The sequence below is a fragment of the Canis lupus genome, chromosome 11 (assembly GCF_003254725.2).
Source record: "Canis lupus dingo isolate Sandy chromosome 11, ASM325472v2, whole genome shotgun sequence".
Lineage (NCBI taxonomy): Eukaryota > Metazoa > Chordata > Mammalia > Carnivora > Canidae > Canis > Canis lupus.
In genome coordinates, this window is record NC_064253.1 from 63,071,351 (window position 1) to 63,088,038 (window position 16,688).

Sequence of the window (16,688 nt, forward strand, 5' to 3'; positions counted from 1 at the left end):
CATTATCGTTACTCCTTCTTCTACTATAAGAATTAATAATTAGCAAGTGGGAATTTGCATGACAATATTTCACCACAAAACTACAATGGGGCTTTTCTAGGTTTTTCCAACATGGAACTGCTAGATGCAGTTAACAGGGAGAGCTTTAAGACCTCTCCGCCTCCTGAAGTGTTGAGTCCCTGAAAACTCCGGAGTAAGGCTCAGAATTAATCTTGTTGAGTTTCACTGGTGACCAACATTTTTTGCAATCTCCCCCCCACCCCCCATCTCCGCTACTCTCCCAGCTTGTTTGTTTGTGTTTTGTTTTTACTTGTTTGTTTGTTTTACTGTGCATTGCTTTAATTCCCCCAAAATGCCAGTAGAGGTTAGCAAAGTTGCGCAAGACCTCACATTATCAATCTAGGCTATTCAAAGCATATGCTAGTACTGACTGTTTTGTGGATATTATTCCTCTTGGTTACAATTTATGACAACCAAACAGAGCCTTTGCTACAAACAAACTTGCAATTACAAATTAAAAAAAGAAAAGTATCTGGGCAACACAGAGAGAAAGGCTATATCTCTGAAGTTGACTCTTGGTTTTTGGAAGGAGAAGTGGGGCGGGGGGTGGGGGGGCGGGGAGGAGAGACGATTATGCCTCCTAAATCCAGAGATTCCATCCAGAGAGCAGCCCAGCCTCACTTCTGTGGCCGAGAACTTCGACTCCAGCTTCCATCTGGTTTCCATAAGGCAAGGCGACTTGGCGAATGGCTGGCCACGTAACCGGAGCACGTGCACATCCTGACCACGAACGAGCACCAGTAAAAGGAGCCAAAGAGAATGAAGAAATTTCCCCCAGTCCCTCTGTACGGGCTAGGGCAGGAAAAGTTGCTTTCGAGAGAAATCGAGTGCTCTTCCACCCTGCTGGGTAGGTTCACAAAGAACTAACCACTTCAACTGAATCAAAAATGCCCAAACCTAATGGTGAGGTGGGACCAAGTATTCTAGAAATGTCAAGTAAATGTTTTAACGCCACGGATGCAATTAATTCTAGGCAGCGTGCGCACGCACAGGAAGCAGGATCTAAGAGAAAGAGCCTGCACTTGGATCCAAAAGGATATGACTATTCTGTTACTAACACTGTGGAGCCTTGAACAGATTACTTAGACAGCCGGAAAAGTATGCAGGGTATCCTTCATTTATGAGATTTCTTATTGACGATGTATATAAAACATCTTGTACCCAGTGCGTGCTTAATAAATGGTTAATTCATTGAGGCTGAGGTGATGCTTTCCTCCAACACTTGTAAGTGTCAAAACATGCTTACACGCTTTATGAAAAGGGTATGTCTAGCCTGAGGATACTGCACATATGTTGCCACCATCGATCTTTTTATTAACACACCTTTGTTGTTTTTAATTCATACAATTCGCAGGGCTTTTGTTCGAAGAATTGTGGAAAATGCAGCTTGAAAGGCATCTGCAGTTCCCCCACTGCACAGATGAAGGCACCGAGGATGTCACAGCAGAAAAAAAGGCCAGATGGTCTCCGATCCAGATAGCAGGTCGGTAGTAGGTCCCAGCATCCTGACCCTCTCTATTCCCCTTGATCTCCTAGATCTTTCCAAGGCCACAGTAATTTCAGTTGTCCCTCTAAAAGACTCACCAGGGATCCCTGGATGGCGCAGCGGTTTGGCGCCCTGCCTTTGGCCCAGGGCGCGATCCTGGAGACCCGGGATCGAATCCCACATCGGGCTCCCGGTGCATGGAGCCTGCTTCTCCCTCTGCCTATGTCTCTGCCTCTCTCTCTCTCTCTCTGTGTGTGACTATCATAAATAAATTTTTAAAAAAATTAAAAAAAAAAAAAGACTCACCATAAAATTACATAGGTGGGAGAGGTCTGAAAAGTTCCTAAAGCACTATTTCTAGCGGTGAGGTAGTCTGGACAATGGCCCCCAAAGAGGTCTTGTCTCTGGAACCAGTGAATGTTAACCTGGATTTAAAAAAAAAAAAAAAAAAGCAGGGGAGGAGAGGTCTTTGCACATGTGGGTAAATTAAAAGGATCTTAAGTCAGGGAGATTATTCTGAGTCATCCAAGTGGACCTGATATAATCACAACAGACCTTACCATAGGGAAGCAAGAGGAGTCAGGGTTGGAGAGAGGGCCATGTGGTGGTGGAAGCAGTAAGTGGGGGGATGCATCCAGAAGATGGAGGAAGAGGCCCCAAGCCAAGGAATGCACACGGCATCTCGAACCTGGAAAGGCCAAGCAAACAGACACTTCTCTAGATCCTCTGAAAGGAACCAGTCCGATCGACGCCTTGGCTTTAGCCCCATGAAACTGATTTTGAACTCATTGTCTCCAGAACTGTCAGAGAATAAATGTGTGTTGTTAGGAGTCACTCTATTGATGGTAATTTGTTACAGCAGCAATACGGAAACTAATACAACATGCAACATATCAAAACCATTGACGATCAAAGTATCCAACAACTACTACAACCAAATTATAGTAGAATACAATGTAGCCTTTTTAAAAAGTGTTGACTCATCTTTATTGAAATAGGAAAATGTGTAAATTATAACTTTAAATTTAAAAAAGCAGTTTATCATGCCACATACAGAATATGACACCATTTGAAAAGGAAAAGAAAATAAGACTGGAAGTATGTGTTCCAAGTTGTTTACAGTGATGATCACTGACGGTAGAATTTTTCTATGTTCTCAATGTACTTTTCTGTATTCTCCAAATACGATGAGTAAATGTGTTAATTTTATAATTAGAAAAAGAGATTCTGGGCAGCCTGGGTGGCTCAGTGGTTTGGTGCCGCCTTCAGCCCAGGGTGTGATCCTGGAGTCCCAGGATCAAGTCCCACATCAGGCTTCCCTGCATGGAGCCTGCTTCTCCCTCTGCCTGTGTCTCTGCCTCTCTCTCTCTCTCTCTGTGTGTCTCTCATGAATAAATAAATAAAATCTTTAAAAAAAAAAAAGAGAGAGAGAGAGAGAATTGGTTTAAAAATAAAAAAAGAAAAAGAGATTCTTTAAAAAAAAAAACAAATCTATTTTTCCCTGATTCTTTCATTTCATAAAATAAGAAACATATGTAAAGCAGAAGGGTTGCTGACACCCACCCACCCTCTTTTTTTTTAAATCTAGGATAACATTCCCTGGTTCCAGGGACAGCTAGACCAAAGTTCTCAATTCAGAATTTGGAAGCTTACCCCTAATGTATAAAAGGCATAAGAAGCCCACCTTGAATCATCCCTATGAAAGCTCATAGAAATGACACATGATGGCTTCTCTGCTTTCGATTCTCCTCTACAGATTGTCCTTTCATAATTAGGAAGAGTTAATAAGCGCTTTCTCCCTTCAACAAGTCATGAAGAGAGCTGGAGAGCATAATTACACACGGCATTTTGCAGACTTGCACAGAATCCCCCAGTGTAGATGCTACACCAAAGGATTTCACTGAAATGTAAAGAGACAGATATTCTAGGCCACTCTGATATTCTCACAAGCCAAGAGATTTCAGGGGTTGCCAGTTCTCTAACTACTCATTTCTACTCCGCTCTTAGGAGTTCTCTGACTCTTCTTGCTTCTTCTCATCTCTCTTTCCTCAGAGCACAGGATATTCCTTAAGGAATTATCCCTGGGTCTTTCTTGCTATTAATATGCTTTCTGTCCTGTCTAATTCAATCTGGAATATTCCCGAGTTTCTACCAACTGCCAAAGACTGTATAGAGTTATCTATCTGGGGTTGCAAAGATTAATCAGAGTCCCTGCCTTCAACTCACTTCCAATCTGGTGGCAGAGATAAACACATGCAAAAGAAGTAAATCCTATATAGGGAAGGTTAATTAAAGACTGCCAGGGGTTTAAGCAGCACCAAGGAAAGATCGAGACTGAATGTGATTCCAATAGGAAAGGAATGATTTCGCCAAGGGGGCACCTGGTGTTTATTTGCCTCTTGGCTCTGGGTTCTATTCTTCGCCCTTGTTCCTGCTCTGTACTCTATCACAGGAGGGCTGATTCCTGAAAAATACATTTCCCAGGCTCCTTTGCCAACTAGCTAGCTTCACTCAGTGGGAGGTTCAGGCAGGAGGCCAAGTATTTGTGTGTCTCTCTATGCTTTAGTTGACATCTCTGGCTATAGCTGAATCTCAGTGATGCCTCAACTCCCACGGGATGCCCCAGCTCCTGGTCTCCGGGACCACCCCCTCCTTCTGCTGTCCCTCCAGCCCTGGCCATAGCAGTGCTAGCAGCTTCTCCTAATGCCTCGCCATCCTCTGTTGGCCTTTTCAGCTCTTCCAACAGGTCTTCAACTAGTTCCCCAGGTTAAATACTTTGCCTTTAACTACCAGCTGTGGTCTCTGTCTTATAGATTGGACACTCAGAAGGAGTTGAAGAGCTAGGAGTTTCTCAATAGGCAAAGTCAAAATAAATAAATAAATAAATAAAATAAAATAACAAAAACCCTTCTAGGTAGAGATGACAGCATGGCCATGGTTCCAAGTGGAGAAAAGTGACCAGGACAATGGAGCTGTGTCTTGGAAGTCACTGGGGAATATCTTGGAGAATATGATTGGCAGTCTAGGGAGAATGAGAGCACAAAGGCCTCTTGAGTTCACAAATTGAGGAATATGAATTTTACTCCATGTACTGGAGAGTTGTAGAGGTGTTGAGCACAGTAAGGTAACCAGACTCATTCTTTAGGAAGTTCAACCTGTAAATGCACAACCTGTTTGTGCAAACAGCAAAGAGAAGGTACATTTGAGCAGAGCCAATTTAATTTGGCAAAAAGAGGGGCACCTGGGTGGTTCAGTCTGTTAAGCACCCAACACTTGGTTTCAGGTCAGGTCATGATCTCATGGGTTGTGAGACTGAGCCCCTTGTCAGGCTCTGCACTCAGCAGGGAATCTTCTCAGGAGTTCTCTCCTGCCTCTCAGCCTGACTCACACGAGGTTGCTCTCTCTCTCTCTCTAAAATAAATAAACCTTTTAAAAAATAAAACAATTTGGCAAAAAGAAAGGGAAATCTTAGGGGTATCTGGGAAATGATGAGCCCAAGTGATTGAGTGGCCATCCCAGTGACCAGGAGAAAACTGCCGAGGTGAGCTTGATCTGCACTGACACGACAGGAAAAGCACTTATTTGAAAAATGTGGGCTTGAAATTCATAGTAGAGATACCTCCGGGAGAAATTTTTTTCGAAAAGATTTATTCCCTTTGGGTGGAGGCACTGTGGGGGTAGTACAGAGTACAGAGATTTGGAATGAGGCTTTGCTTTTTTTTTTTTTTTTTTTTTAAGTAAACTCTACCCTGAGAGTGGGGCTTGAACTCATGACCCCAAGATCAAGAGTCACCCACTCTACTGACTGAGCCAGCTGGGCACCCCCAGGGGGAAATTATTTTAAAAGGCATTCTCACCCATTGATGAATCAGTTTGTTGGACTGAAGGAAACACTTAGAACATTTGTGTTAACAAGAAGCAATCACCTTGATTAAATTAATGTACAGTAATTTTTCATGTTGCTATTTTATTAATGACAAATTCATAAGAAAATGGTGTTTCTAAGACACAGCAACTATATTATTAACTTGTTTTTATTAGTGTTACAGGTAGAATTTTTTTTTTACAGATAGAATTTTTAAAAATGTTTTCATGACTTATATTTTAAATACTTGAATGAAATCATCAGCATTTAGCGATGATAAAAAGAAGGAAGCCTGGGCTGCTGGGCAGATTAGTCAGTCAAGCATCTGAATCTACATTTCAGCTCAGGTCATGGTCACACAGTTGTAAGTTCAAGCCCCGGTTTGGGTTCCACACTGGGTATGGAGCCTACTTTAAAAAAGAGAGTGAGAGAGACAGAGAGAGAGAGAGAAGGAAGCTTAGTTGATCTTTTCCTTAAAGGTGGCAGGAGTTTTATGCTCTTCATGTGTCCCAGACCAGCACAAAGGGTGCAGAAATTATTAGCTGCTGTGTACGTGTGTGTATTCTTCTAACTTTTTCATTTGTCTTTCTAGACTCTGGGAATGTCTAGAAAATGCATAACAATGCATTTTGGAAATGCATAAACAATTTCCAAATGTCATGTCATTATATGAGTAAGCACTCTAATTAGAAATTAAGTGACAATAATTTGCTTTATTAAAAAGTTAGCTTTTTAAAAAAGGAATGATTTATTTCCCTATAATACCACTTGAATATGATGCAAAAACCAAAGAACTAATTTTTTTATAGTTGTCAAAATCAGTGTACTTGAAACCCAAACTCCCATCTAGTAATGTGACTTTGTTCATATGATTTTGGGGTCCTGAGTAACTCCCGGGTGAATCCATTTGTTCCAAAATTTGTCGGTGCTTTAGGAGAACTACTGCCTGAACAATGTACATTTTGCAGCTACAAGGTGCCACTGAGATCTTTAATTCTATTTTATGGAGGAGTAAACTGAGACCTACAGGAAGCTAAATAAATTGCTTGAAATGTCACGACTAGTCACAAGAGCCCAGCCATATCCCTATCCAACATTCTTGCCATCATCATGACACAGGCTTCTGGTCTTCTAGCACTGGGGACACCTCTGGTCCCACTCTGCATGAAACCAGGGCTTGCTGCTTGATCTGGGGCAGGGAGCCTCCCAGAGCCATCAGATGTCCTGCCTCTGGTGATGGGTAGGCATCAGAGCAGAACAAAGTCACTCAAGCTTCACCTGCGGGGGATGCAGGTTTTATTAACCTTGTCACACACTCACACCTCTGGCTGCACGGCTGCAGCTTTCTGCATACAGCCCATCCCACTCCAGTGGGTCCTCCTCCCAGGGCCATGTCTAATAGCAGCAGACTTTGGATGGTTCTGACCGCCTTTCTGGTGCAAATATAATGGCTTTATGTTTAAGCACACATACATGCCACAGGACAGTGAACAGAGATTCCGACTTGTGACAAAGTCAGGCATGTGCTGTCAAACATAGCAGGATGGGTGTGAATTATTAATAGCACCCCTCCCTATGGACCCAGGACCACTTCCTTTCATAGAAGTTCTTTCCTACAGGTTGTTGTACAGCTTCAAAATTCCAGAACTGTCTCTAAACACAGTAACCAGTCTGCTTTCTTTTCCCAAACCACTCTTTCAGGAGGATCTCTGTGTTTCACCTCTATGACATGTGAGGGTCTAAAGGCAGCAGAATGGCCTTTTTTTTCTGTGTTTCTGCTTACAAGAGATGTGAATCAGGGCAGCCAGGTGGCTCAGCGGTTTAGCGCCGCCTTCAGCCCAGGACGAGATCCTGGGGACCCATGATCAAGTCTCAGGTCAGGTTCCAGCATGGAGCCTGCTTCTCCCTCTGCTTGTGTCTCTGCCTCTCTCTCTCTCTGTGTCTCTCATGAATAAATAAATACAATCTTAAAAAAAAAGAGATGTGAATCTCTCCCCTATTCTCAGGGGTCTGGCTGTAACATAAACCACATATAACCTGCCTGAAACTTTCTTCTGCTACGGGAGACAGAAGAGAATCGATGTGTTATTGGATCAGCTTAGATGCTCAAGATGCTGAATTGTCCCCTGAAACCCCAAATTCATATGTTGAAGTCCTAACCCCCAGGACCTAAGAATGTAACTATATTTGGAGATAGGGTCTTTAAAGAGATAATTAAGGTTAAATGAGGTCATGAGGGTAGGGTCTTAATCCAATATGACCAGTGTCCCTATAGGAAGAGGGGGAGACACCAGGGATGCATACACATAGAGAACAAGTCATACAAGGAAGAGAGAGAATGCAGCCACCTGCAAGCCAAGGAGAGAGGCCTCAGGAGAAACCAAACTTGTCAAACTTTGATCTTAGACTTCTAGCCTCCAGAGCTGTGAGAAAATCAATTTCCGTTGTTTAAGCCACCCAGTCTGTAGTGTTTGGGTATGGTAATCCTAGAAAACTCATGCATAGGGTGATCCAGAAAGTAGTATGGATCATGACCTTGATTATAAAACTCAGCACCCAAAGGGTGCAAGAAGCTTTGTGCTTTATGTCACTTGACATGAACAAATCTGACCAATTTCCCTGTGGAAGAAGCACAAGCCAAGGTAATCAATCTCACAAGCAACAGGAAGGAAGAATGGTGGCCTCACAGCAAGGTGGATTTCATTTTGGCAGCTGTGGAACAGAGTCATATTTCATGGAGCTCAGTCATATTTCATGGAGAAACCCATATCCAAGATTATCTTGCCCAAGAAAATGTCTGTCCTATCAAATATCCTTAGTCTATACCTTATAGTCCTGGCATATGTAAGAAGAGCTCATTAATTCAAACTTCCTACTTACTTGAATTTTGTGACAAAAATTAGACTAAAGTTTCTCTTTATGCAAAGTATAAGTGATTTAATGAAGAAATCAATCCATCAACTTCAAGGAAATGGTATATTTACTTAGATTGGCTGGCTTCAAGAACCTTAGAAATATGCATCTGCATGTAAATAATGATTGTACTGAAGTCTGGGGTGTTCATCTCTCTTCCCAGAGCAGCTCCCTGCCTTTCTCTCCTACCCTAGAGAGTGATTCTTAACCCGTGTACTCACTTTGTACGTTGATCTAGAAAAATTAGAAAGATGAATGAAAATCTAATGAACCTACAGGCACAAGAGGACAGGATCAGTATGATTTATTACACTTAAACATCTCCAAATTCAGCAGAAGTACCTAATACATAGCAACTACTCCCTACATGTCATTTCCATTCCCTTTTCCCAATTAATCTAAACAGTAAGTTTTACTACAGTGATTGATATTGGTGCTGAAGGATCATAAAAGTTCATGAATTATAAAGCTGAAGTGAAATTAGAGACCATCCACTCTGGCTCCTTTAGGCTAAGATGGAGAAACTCCAAGACAGATGAAGTGACTTCTTCATGTTCATTCACCCACCAGTGAACACCTGCTGTGTGGCAAGCTTTGGGCTGATCAAGGAGTTGGTTGTTGACAAAGTCAGGAGTGGGTCACAGGGTGTTGGACCTTGAGCTTCTTCCACCCCAAACCCCAGAGCTGCCCCTGAACCAGTTTTGTTTCAGAAACCATGTGATCTCAGGCATATCTTGCCACCTCTGCCCACAAGTATTTAGGGCTGATTCTCCTTTCTTAAATGTGGTAAAAGAAGATACAGAAAACAAATCCCTAAATGCTGACAGGATTATACACAGAGAAAGGAAGTAAAACGTCTTCAAATGCTCCTCTGGGTGTTTGGGAATGCCTGACTGGCTCTCAATGACACTCGACTTGGAGCAGCATGAGGCAGGGTGGAGCTGTAGGTGACAGGGCCATTGGGAGGCTGTTCACAGAAGGGATTCTGTGATGGGGGTTGTACTGAGCAAGCATGGAGGTGGAGGTGGGGAGGTTGGGAGCAAACTAAGAATGACTCCAAGTTCAGAGACAGAAGGGAGTGCTGCTCTAGGTAGAGGGAATAGGACCAGTGCATATGCCCGGGAGCATCTGTTCAATGTGGAATCTGAAAAGGCTTTAAAAAGTAGAAAGTAGGATGCAAAAATGTGTCATTATTAATAACTTGTAATCCTCCTGTCTAAGAATTTATGTAAATAGGCTATTTTCAGCCTGATTCATTTTTCTTGTAACCTGGCTTCCTCAAGCCTCTCAGAGTGCCTTGAATGCAAACGCAACAACTTTGTTGAACAAGTCAATATTTACCCTTTTATGTGCTTTCTAATTTCAGCTTCGTCATTCAGCTAATATTTTAGCAGGGCCTCGAAACTGGCCATAGGGAAGCCTGAGATGCTTCCTGGGCCTGGCCTGTGAACGGACCAAACATAATATTATATCTGCTAGGCTCACAAATAGTGAGCTCAGTTTACTAGTCCAATTTTTTTTTAAAGTGATAGTGATAAATTTATTTAGAAGAACATTTATGAAATCCAAGTAGCAGCAGCGCATGCATGCACATGTAAACACAAATACAAGCATGCACACGTACACACACATATACACACACTTACACAGAGTCTTCCCATCTGTTTCATACTTTGGAATATGAGACCTAAAAATTGTCTATCTTGTATAGAGTCCCAGGAACATTTTAAAAGGAAGAAAAATATCAGCTGATAAGGAGATACTTCAACTTTCTCATGGTTATTATTAAAAACTAAATCATGTTTCTTGGCCTATGATAGAATATCTGGTACCAGACTTGTTCTCCTCATATACACCTAAAACTAAGAACAAATTGTCAGAAAATTCAATTAAAAATAGTATTTACAATAATATTACAAACACAAAAGTCTTAGAAATAAATTGATGGAAGATGTACAAGACCTCTACATTAAAAACTAAATAAATGTATGTTTATGGATCAGATAACTCAATATTGTTAATGTGCCCACCTCATACAAATTAATCCATAGATTTAGTGCAATCCTAACCAAATTTCTAGAAGACAAGATGATTCTAATACTTATATGTAAATGCAAAGGGCCAGGAATAGCAAAAACAGTATTAAAAAAAAAGAACAAAGATTAGGTGAGGTACACCATTTAATGCAAAGATTTACCGCAAACTTCATTAAGCAAGACACAATTCTTTTGGCTAAAAATATAGTTATAGATCAATAAAGATGAAAGATATAAACCCACACATATCTGGCCAACTGATATTTGAAAAATGCAGCAACATAGTTTAATGGGAAAGGGGAATCCTTTCGAAATAGGCTTCTGAAACAGCTGAACCTTCAGGTGCCAAAACACACACACACACACACACACACACCACCAGAATCTCAGCTCCTGTTTCATGCCACACACAAATCTAATCTAAAATGAGCCACAGACGTAAACATAAAAAGTTAAATTATAAAAATTCTACAAAAACACATAGTACATAATCTTTATAGCCTTTGGGTGGGCAAAGATTTCTTAAATAAGATACAATAAGCATGGACTGTAAAGGAAAAAGGAAGTGATAAATCTAGCTTCATCAAAACTAAAATATTCTGCTCTTCAAAAGACAGTTAAGAAACTGAAAATGTAAGCCACTGACCAGAAGAAACTATTCACAATACAGACATATGACAAGGGACTAGAATATAAATGCTCTCTCAACTCAATAAGAAGAAGAGAAAAAAAAATAAACCAAAAAAAAAATGCGCAACAAGTTTAAATAGATACTTGATAAAAGAAGATATTTCAACTGGCCCAGGAGTACATGAAAAGATAGTAAACATCTTTGCTCATCATGCAAATACAAGAATAACTAGAATTAAAAGACCGACAATACCAAGTGTTGACAAGGATGAGGAGTGGGAGACTCATACATTGTTATGGATGGCAAAATGGTGCAACCACTTGGGTAAACCACTTTGTGGTTTCTTCTAAAGTTAATCATACACTTAGCACAGTACTCAATTACTTCAATCATAGATATTTGCTCAAAAGTAATGAAAATGTATATTCACGAAAAGATTTTGTGTGAATATTCAAAGCAACTTTATCCACAGGAGCTCAAAAGTGGAAATAATCCAAATGTCCACCAACTGGTGAGTAGATAATTGAAATGTTGCATAGTCAAATGATGGAATACTACTCAACAATAATAAGGAATTAACTGCAGATACACACAACAACATGAATGAATCTAAAACGTTACACTGAGTGAAAGAAGCCAAATATGAAAAAGTAGATCCAATATGATTCCAAGTATATGAAGTCCTTGATCATGCAAAACTAGCTAATAGCGCTAGAAATGAGATAAGTGTTTGAGGCAAAAGTTATGGGGGGTTGCAGGGAAGAGAATCAAGCACAAAGGGCCATGAGAGAAGTTTCTGGAGTGATGGAAATGTTCTCTATCATACTGAAGTGGTAGTTACTCTTGTGTATACATTTGTCAAAACTCATCAAAGTATCCACTTAAAATGTAAGAACTGTATTGTATGTCAATTACTCTAGAAGAAATTTGAAAATATAAAAATCATAAACAGAAACATGCACAGCACTGTTTAGAAAGGCATTTCACTAAAAAAAAAAAAAAAAAAAAAAAAAAAAGAAAGGCATTTCACTGTTTGGTTGATCGTCTTAATCCTTACCACCACCTTGTGAAGTAAGCATGCTACAGGCTTCTCTTGTGAAAAAGTTACTAAATTATATAGTCTGTTCATGAGCTAGTATCTCTCTGAGCATAGGATTTATCCCAAAACATCTTGGAGGAATGAGAGGAACACCACACTCCCCCACTTACACCAATTATGAAAGCTGCTTAGGATGGAACACCACCTAGATTTTCGGGGGGGGGGAGTGTGCTCATAATAACAATGGCCATATTGATTTATTATTTAATTATAAGGTCCCGATATGTGCCAGACATTGTGGCAAGCTCTGAGCAAGCAATTCTCAAAACAGTCCCGGGAAGCAGGTATTATGATCTCCATTCACACATGAGGACTTCTTCTTATTCCCTTCCATCTCTCTCTTCCTGGGTCTTGCATTCCTCCTGCAGCCCTGGACTTGACACTATCCATTCCTTGCTTCTGCTTGGATCTGCTGGGTCTACCCAGGCTTTGCCTCAACTCTCTGTCATCAACCTGCCCACATTCCCTGCAGCTGGCTCAGATGAGAAGGACAAGAACAAGTTTCTGTTCTGATTAAAAACAACAACAACAATAATAAAACAAACAAAAAACCTCAGTGACATAGGCCCCAGGCCTGTCCACTGAATCCCCTCCTGACTGGACCTTAAAGAAGGCAAATCTGACCATATCATGTTCTTTTTTTTTTTTTTTTTTCATGTATTCACTAGAGACACACACACACAGAGGCAGAGACACAGGCAGAGGGAGAAGCAAGCTCCATGCAGGGAGCCCAATACAGGACTCAATCCTAGGACCCCGAGATCATGCCCTGAACCTAAGGCAGACGTTCAACCACTGAGCCACCCAGGCGTCCCCTATGTCATGCTCTTGATTAAAATCTCCTTCATTTTTCCTCAAGATAAGATCCCTAGCATGACCTGCAAAGTCCCACAGGACACAGTTTATAGCAACCTGTCTAATTTCTTCTCTCTCCATTCTGTACCTCCACCTGCCACAACCAGCCCCTACATGTGTCCTCTACTTTCCGGCCAGTACCCACCAGCACTTCCCAAATGTGATGCACTCCCTCTTGCCCCAGGGACTTTGTATATCCTCTTTCTATTTCCTGGAATTCTGGTCTCCCACATCTTCTAATGCCTTTAATGTTCATCTCTTTTATTCTTCATGAGTCAGTTTAGCCATCACTTGGAAAATGATCTCTGATTCCCTGGGGCTATTCAGGATCCATCTTGCCTGCATCCCTGGATCTGTAAGTTTCTATTATAGGCCTGATTACCATCAGTTGGCCTTATTTTTTTCTTTTCCACTAGACTGTGAGCACTAGGAGAGTGCATTTGCACTCTAGGTAGAGGGAGTAGGACCAGTGCATTTGCACTCCTGAATGCCCAGCACCTACCAGGGAGCCTAGCGTATAAGGGGCACTCAGTGAGCACTTGCAGAATGGTTACATGAAAAGAAATCAGGAATGATGAGTGATAACTACATACCTTTAAAGGAGGTTGTAGGCCCTGGAGTAGATATCCCTTAAAGGAAAGGAAATGAAAGGGAGAATTTCAGCAATACATTTTCTGTGAGATTTCCCAAAGGATCCCAGCAAATGGGGCCAACAGCAAGCCAAGACCACCAGACCACCCTGGAAAAGCAAAACCTTCTACTCAGAACTGTGTGGGAACCCCTTCCACCCACATTGTGCCTTCAGCCCACTCAGTCTGGAAATGGAGTGTCACATATTTTGGTCTGTGCTATGCACTGGCCTACTCCAAAGTTGAAGAGAATGGCATTCTCTACGCACAAAGAATGCACCCAGACCCGCTGATTAGGAATGCATTTTGAAACCAAAAAGTTTGGGAAGAGTTAAGCAGCCTGGAAGCTTTTAGAAATCTTTAGCAAATGGGATTCAGCACAAAGACCTCCCAGGACGTAGAACTTGTCCCAGACAGGAATCAAAGCTGTCCCAGATCTGGTAAAGATTTCTAGGGGCTTAAGTAATTACCAAAGATCTATTTGCGGCAGGTCCCCAAGGTGGATACTAAGACTCCTAGGGTCTGCTCTCATACGAGGCCTACAAATGCAGGCTTCTTTGCGCCAGCAGATGGGCAAGTTTTGACAAATATAGGTTGGGTTGAAAGAGTACCACTGGATCCTTGAGATACAGTTGAATAGAAAGACTGCAAAACCCATTTCTGGTCCGGTCATTATATGGATAGATCACTCGTAACTGTCTCCTACAAGCTCTATTTCTTCATCTCAAAAATGCAGACCCACTGACACAATTTCCAGGGGGCCAGCAGTCAGGACATGGATCTGACAATGAGCTGATATGACACAGCACTTGACAGGGGGACAGGGTGGTCTCTGGGATTCAACCTGGACCCTATCACTCAGGTGACTGTGAGCCTCACTTTCCGCAACTGTAAAATGGGAATAATGAGAAGACACGTAAGGGTAAATATACAGTAGAATTAGAATTTAATATAGAATCCTTGTAAGTCTTGGGACACAGTAGAATCAGTGAGTTTCAACTACCATTAATGACATGGGGCTCTCCTTGACAATCTGAGGTGCAGAGTAGCCAGGGGATGGATCAGAACACAATCTTTTCTCAAGTGGCTCCCTTCCCAACATTGTAAAAGAACTCTGTAGCTCAACTATCCGATGCCCACTAATTTGGATTTGTTCTCTGTGTCAATCGACATATATTTACCAAGATTCCTTGCCCACCCAGTGCTCAGCTCCGAGGCTACAAAGATGAAGGAGGAATGGTCCCTCCTTCATTCCGTTTTCTTAAACTCATGGATGAGTGGGAGAGCCAGATCCAAACGGATGTCCTGGCAGAACAAGATCCATCTCAGTACAGTGTGATAAGTGAAAGAAGGAGGTAGGGTTTCTGTGGGTGCACAGAACTGGGGCCACAAGTGTGTGGGAGGCTTCCTAAATGGCCGAGATTCAGGGGGAGTCACAAAAGAATGAGAGAGCTGAGTTCACCAGCTGAAGAAGGGAAGAGAAGCATGTTCAAAGCAGGAAGGCCAGCCCTGACAAAGGCCCAGCGATGCCACATTCTTTGGGAACTATTGGAATGACCCAGAGATATGAGAGTAATTCATCTCAGCTAGAGGCCAGGGTATGAGGACTCTGATGAAACTGGAGCTTGATGTAAGTAGAAAAGATCTCAGGGAAATCCCAGGGGCTGAATTCAGGTATCTCCACCTCATCCTGCCCTTTTGAGTAGGATTCTTGTTCACTGTGGGTCCTGTCCTGTGCACTGTAGGATATTTACCAGTATCCAGGGGCCTGTACCCTCTGAGTCCCAGTAGCATAGACACCTCTCCTTCCACATTGTGATGACCAACAATGTCCCTTGACCTTGTCAAATGTCCCTCAAGCGTCAAAATCTCTTGATTGAGAACCAGCGGATTAAACTAAGGATTTTGGACTTAATGCTGGCTTAGAGGTTCCTAAAGTAAGACCAAATGTAAAATTTAATTTCAATTGTTTCAATTAGAAAGAGTACAAGACAGCCAACTTGGCTTTTGTGACCATCTAGGAAAGAGATTATAAATGACACAGAAATGCTAAAGAGGGGGTGTTCTCTAGATATAGATATAAACATAGATATATAGAGTTTATACATCTCTCTCTATATATATACTCTGTGTATAGATATATGCATATATGCTAATCATATACTAATATATACTAATGCTAGTATGTATATACATAGTATAGAGTATGTGCGATACTAATCATACACTAAGATATATAACTCCCACACACTAATTGACCCCATGGGAAAATAGAGGGAGGCTAAGAGAGAATGGGGTGATGAGTCTTTACCTCTCCAAGGACAAATATGAAAACTTTTTTTTGAATTGTTCATAATCCTCCAGAAAAATTATGAACGCCACCACCTCACTTTAAAATTAATAACACAATTTCACAATCACATTAGCTCATGAAATTCACACAACAGGTGCGCAGATTTGGGCTTTATAATCCTCACCTTACTAATGGAGAACCTGAGGTTTAGAGAGTCAGTTTACCCAGAGTCACACGACCCGTAGACTGTGGAGTGTGGACTCACTTCTTGAATCCAAATCCTGTTCTCTTCCCCCCCCACCCCCCCGTATCACAAAAGATGTTTCACAACATCAGGCTTATGGTATTCCGACTTGTTGCAATCAGATTTGGGGCATTTTAATACGAATTCCCGTCTAGCTTTTCAAACAATACATCTCCAAACAGATGATCTCATAAAAATACATAGAGAAGAGAACCACAAAACGTTCTGGAAAGTTTTGTATGCCTTTTTTTTTCTTTTTCTTTTTAATTTTTGGTATGTGCTTTCTTTCTTTTCTCCCCTCTTTCTTATGGTGTTAATTAAGGATGCGCTGTCCCTTTTGTACTCAGCTCAGGCTCTTATAACTTGAGCTTGTCAGCCTTAACCGAAGTACTCATCCCAGACCCACGCTATCCCCCGGGAACTCCTCAGGTTTCTGTGAGTGTGACGCCTGGAGTCCATGTGCCACAACCAGGCCACTGAGGGGCAGAGAGAATCAAGCCCTTTGCTTAATTTGTTTGATTTGCTCTGTTGCTGACAAATTTTTCTGCTTCAGGATTAGAAACAGAAAAGAAAAAAA

At 41.6% G+C, this 16,688-nt stretch overlaps 1 long non-coding RNA gene across 1 annotated transcript in view; it reads right to left on the bottom strand.

The window, feature by feature from the left end:
* Positions 1-16,688, bottom strand: part of LOC125756078 (uncharacterized) — a 63,358-nt gene that overhangs the window by 29,523 nt on the left and 17,147 nt on the right. Inside the window, exon 2 of the long non-coding RNA XR_007414130.1 lies at positions 13,539-13,574. This is a non-coding gene — a long non-coding RNA (uncharacterized LOC125756078). The remainder of the gene's footprint in view (positions 1-13,538; positions 13,575-16,688) is intronic.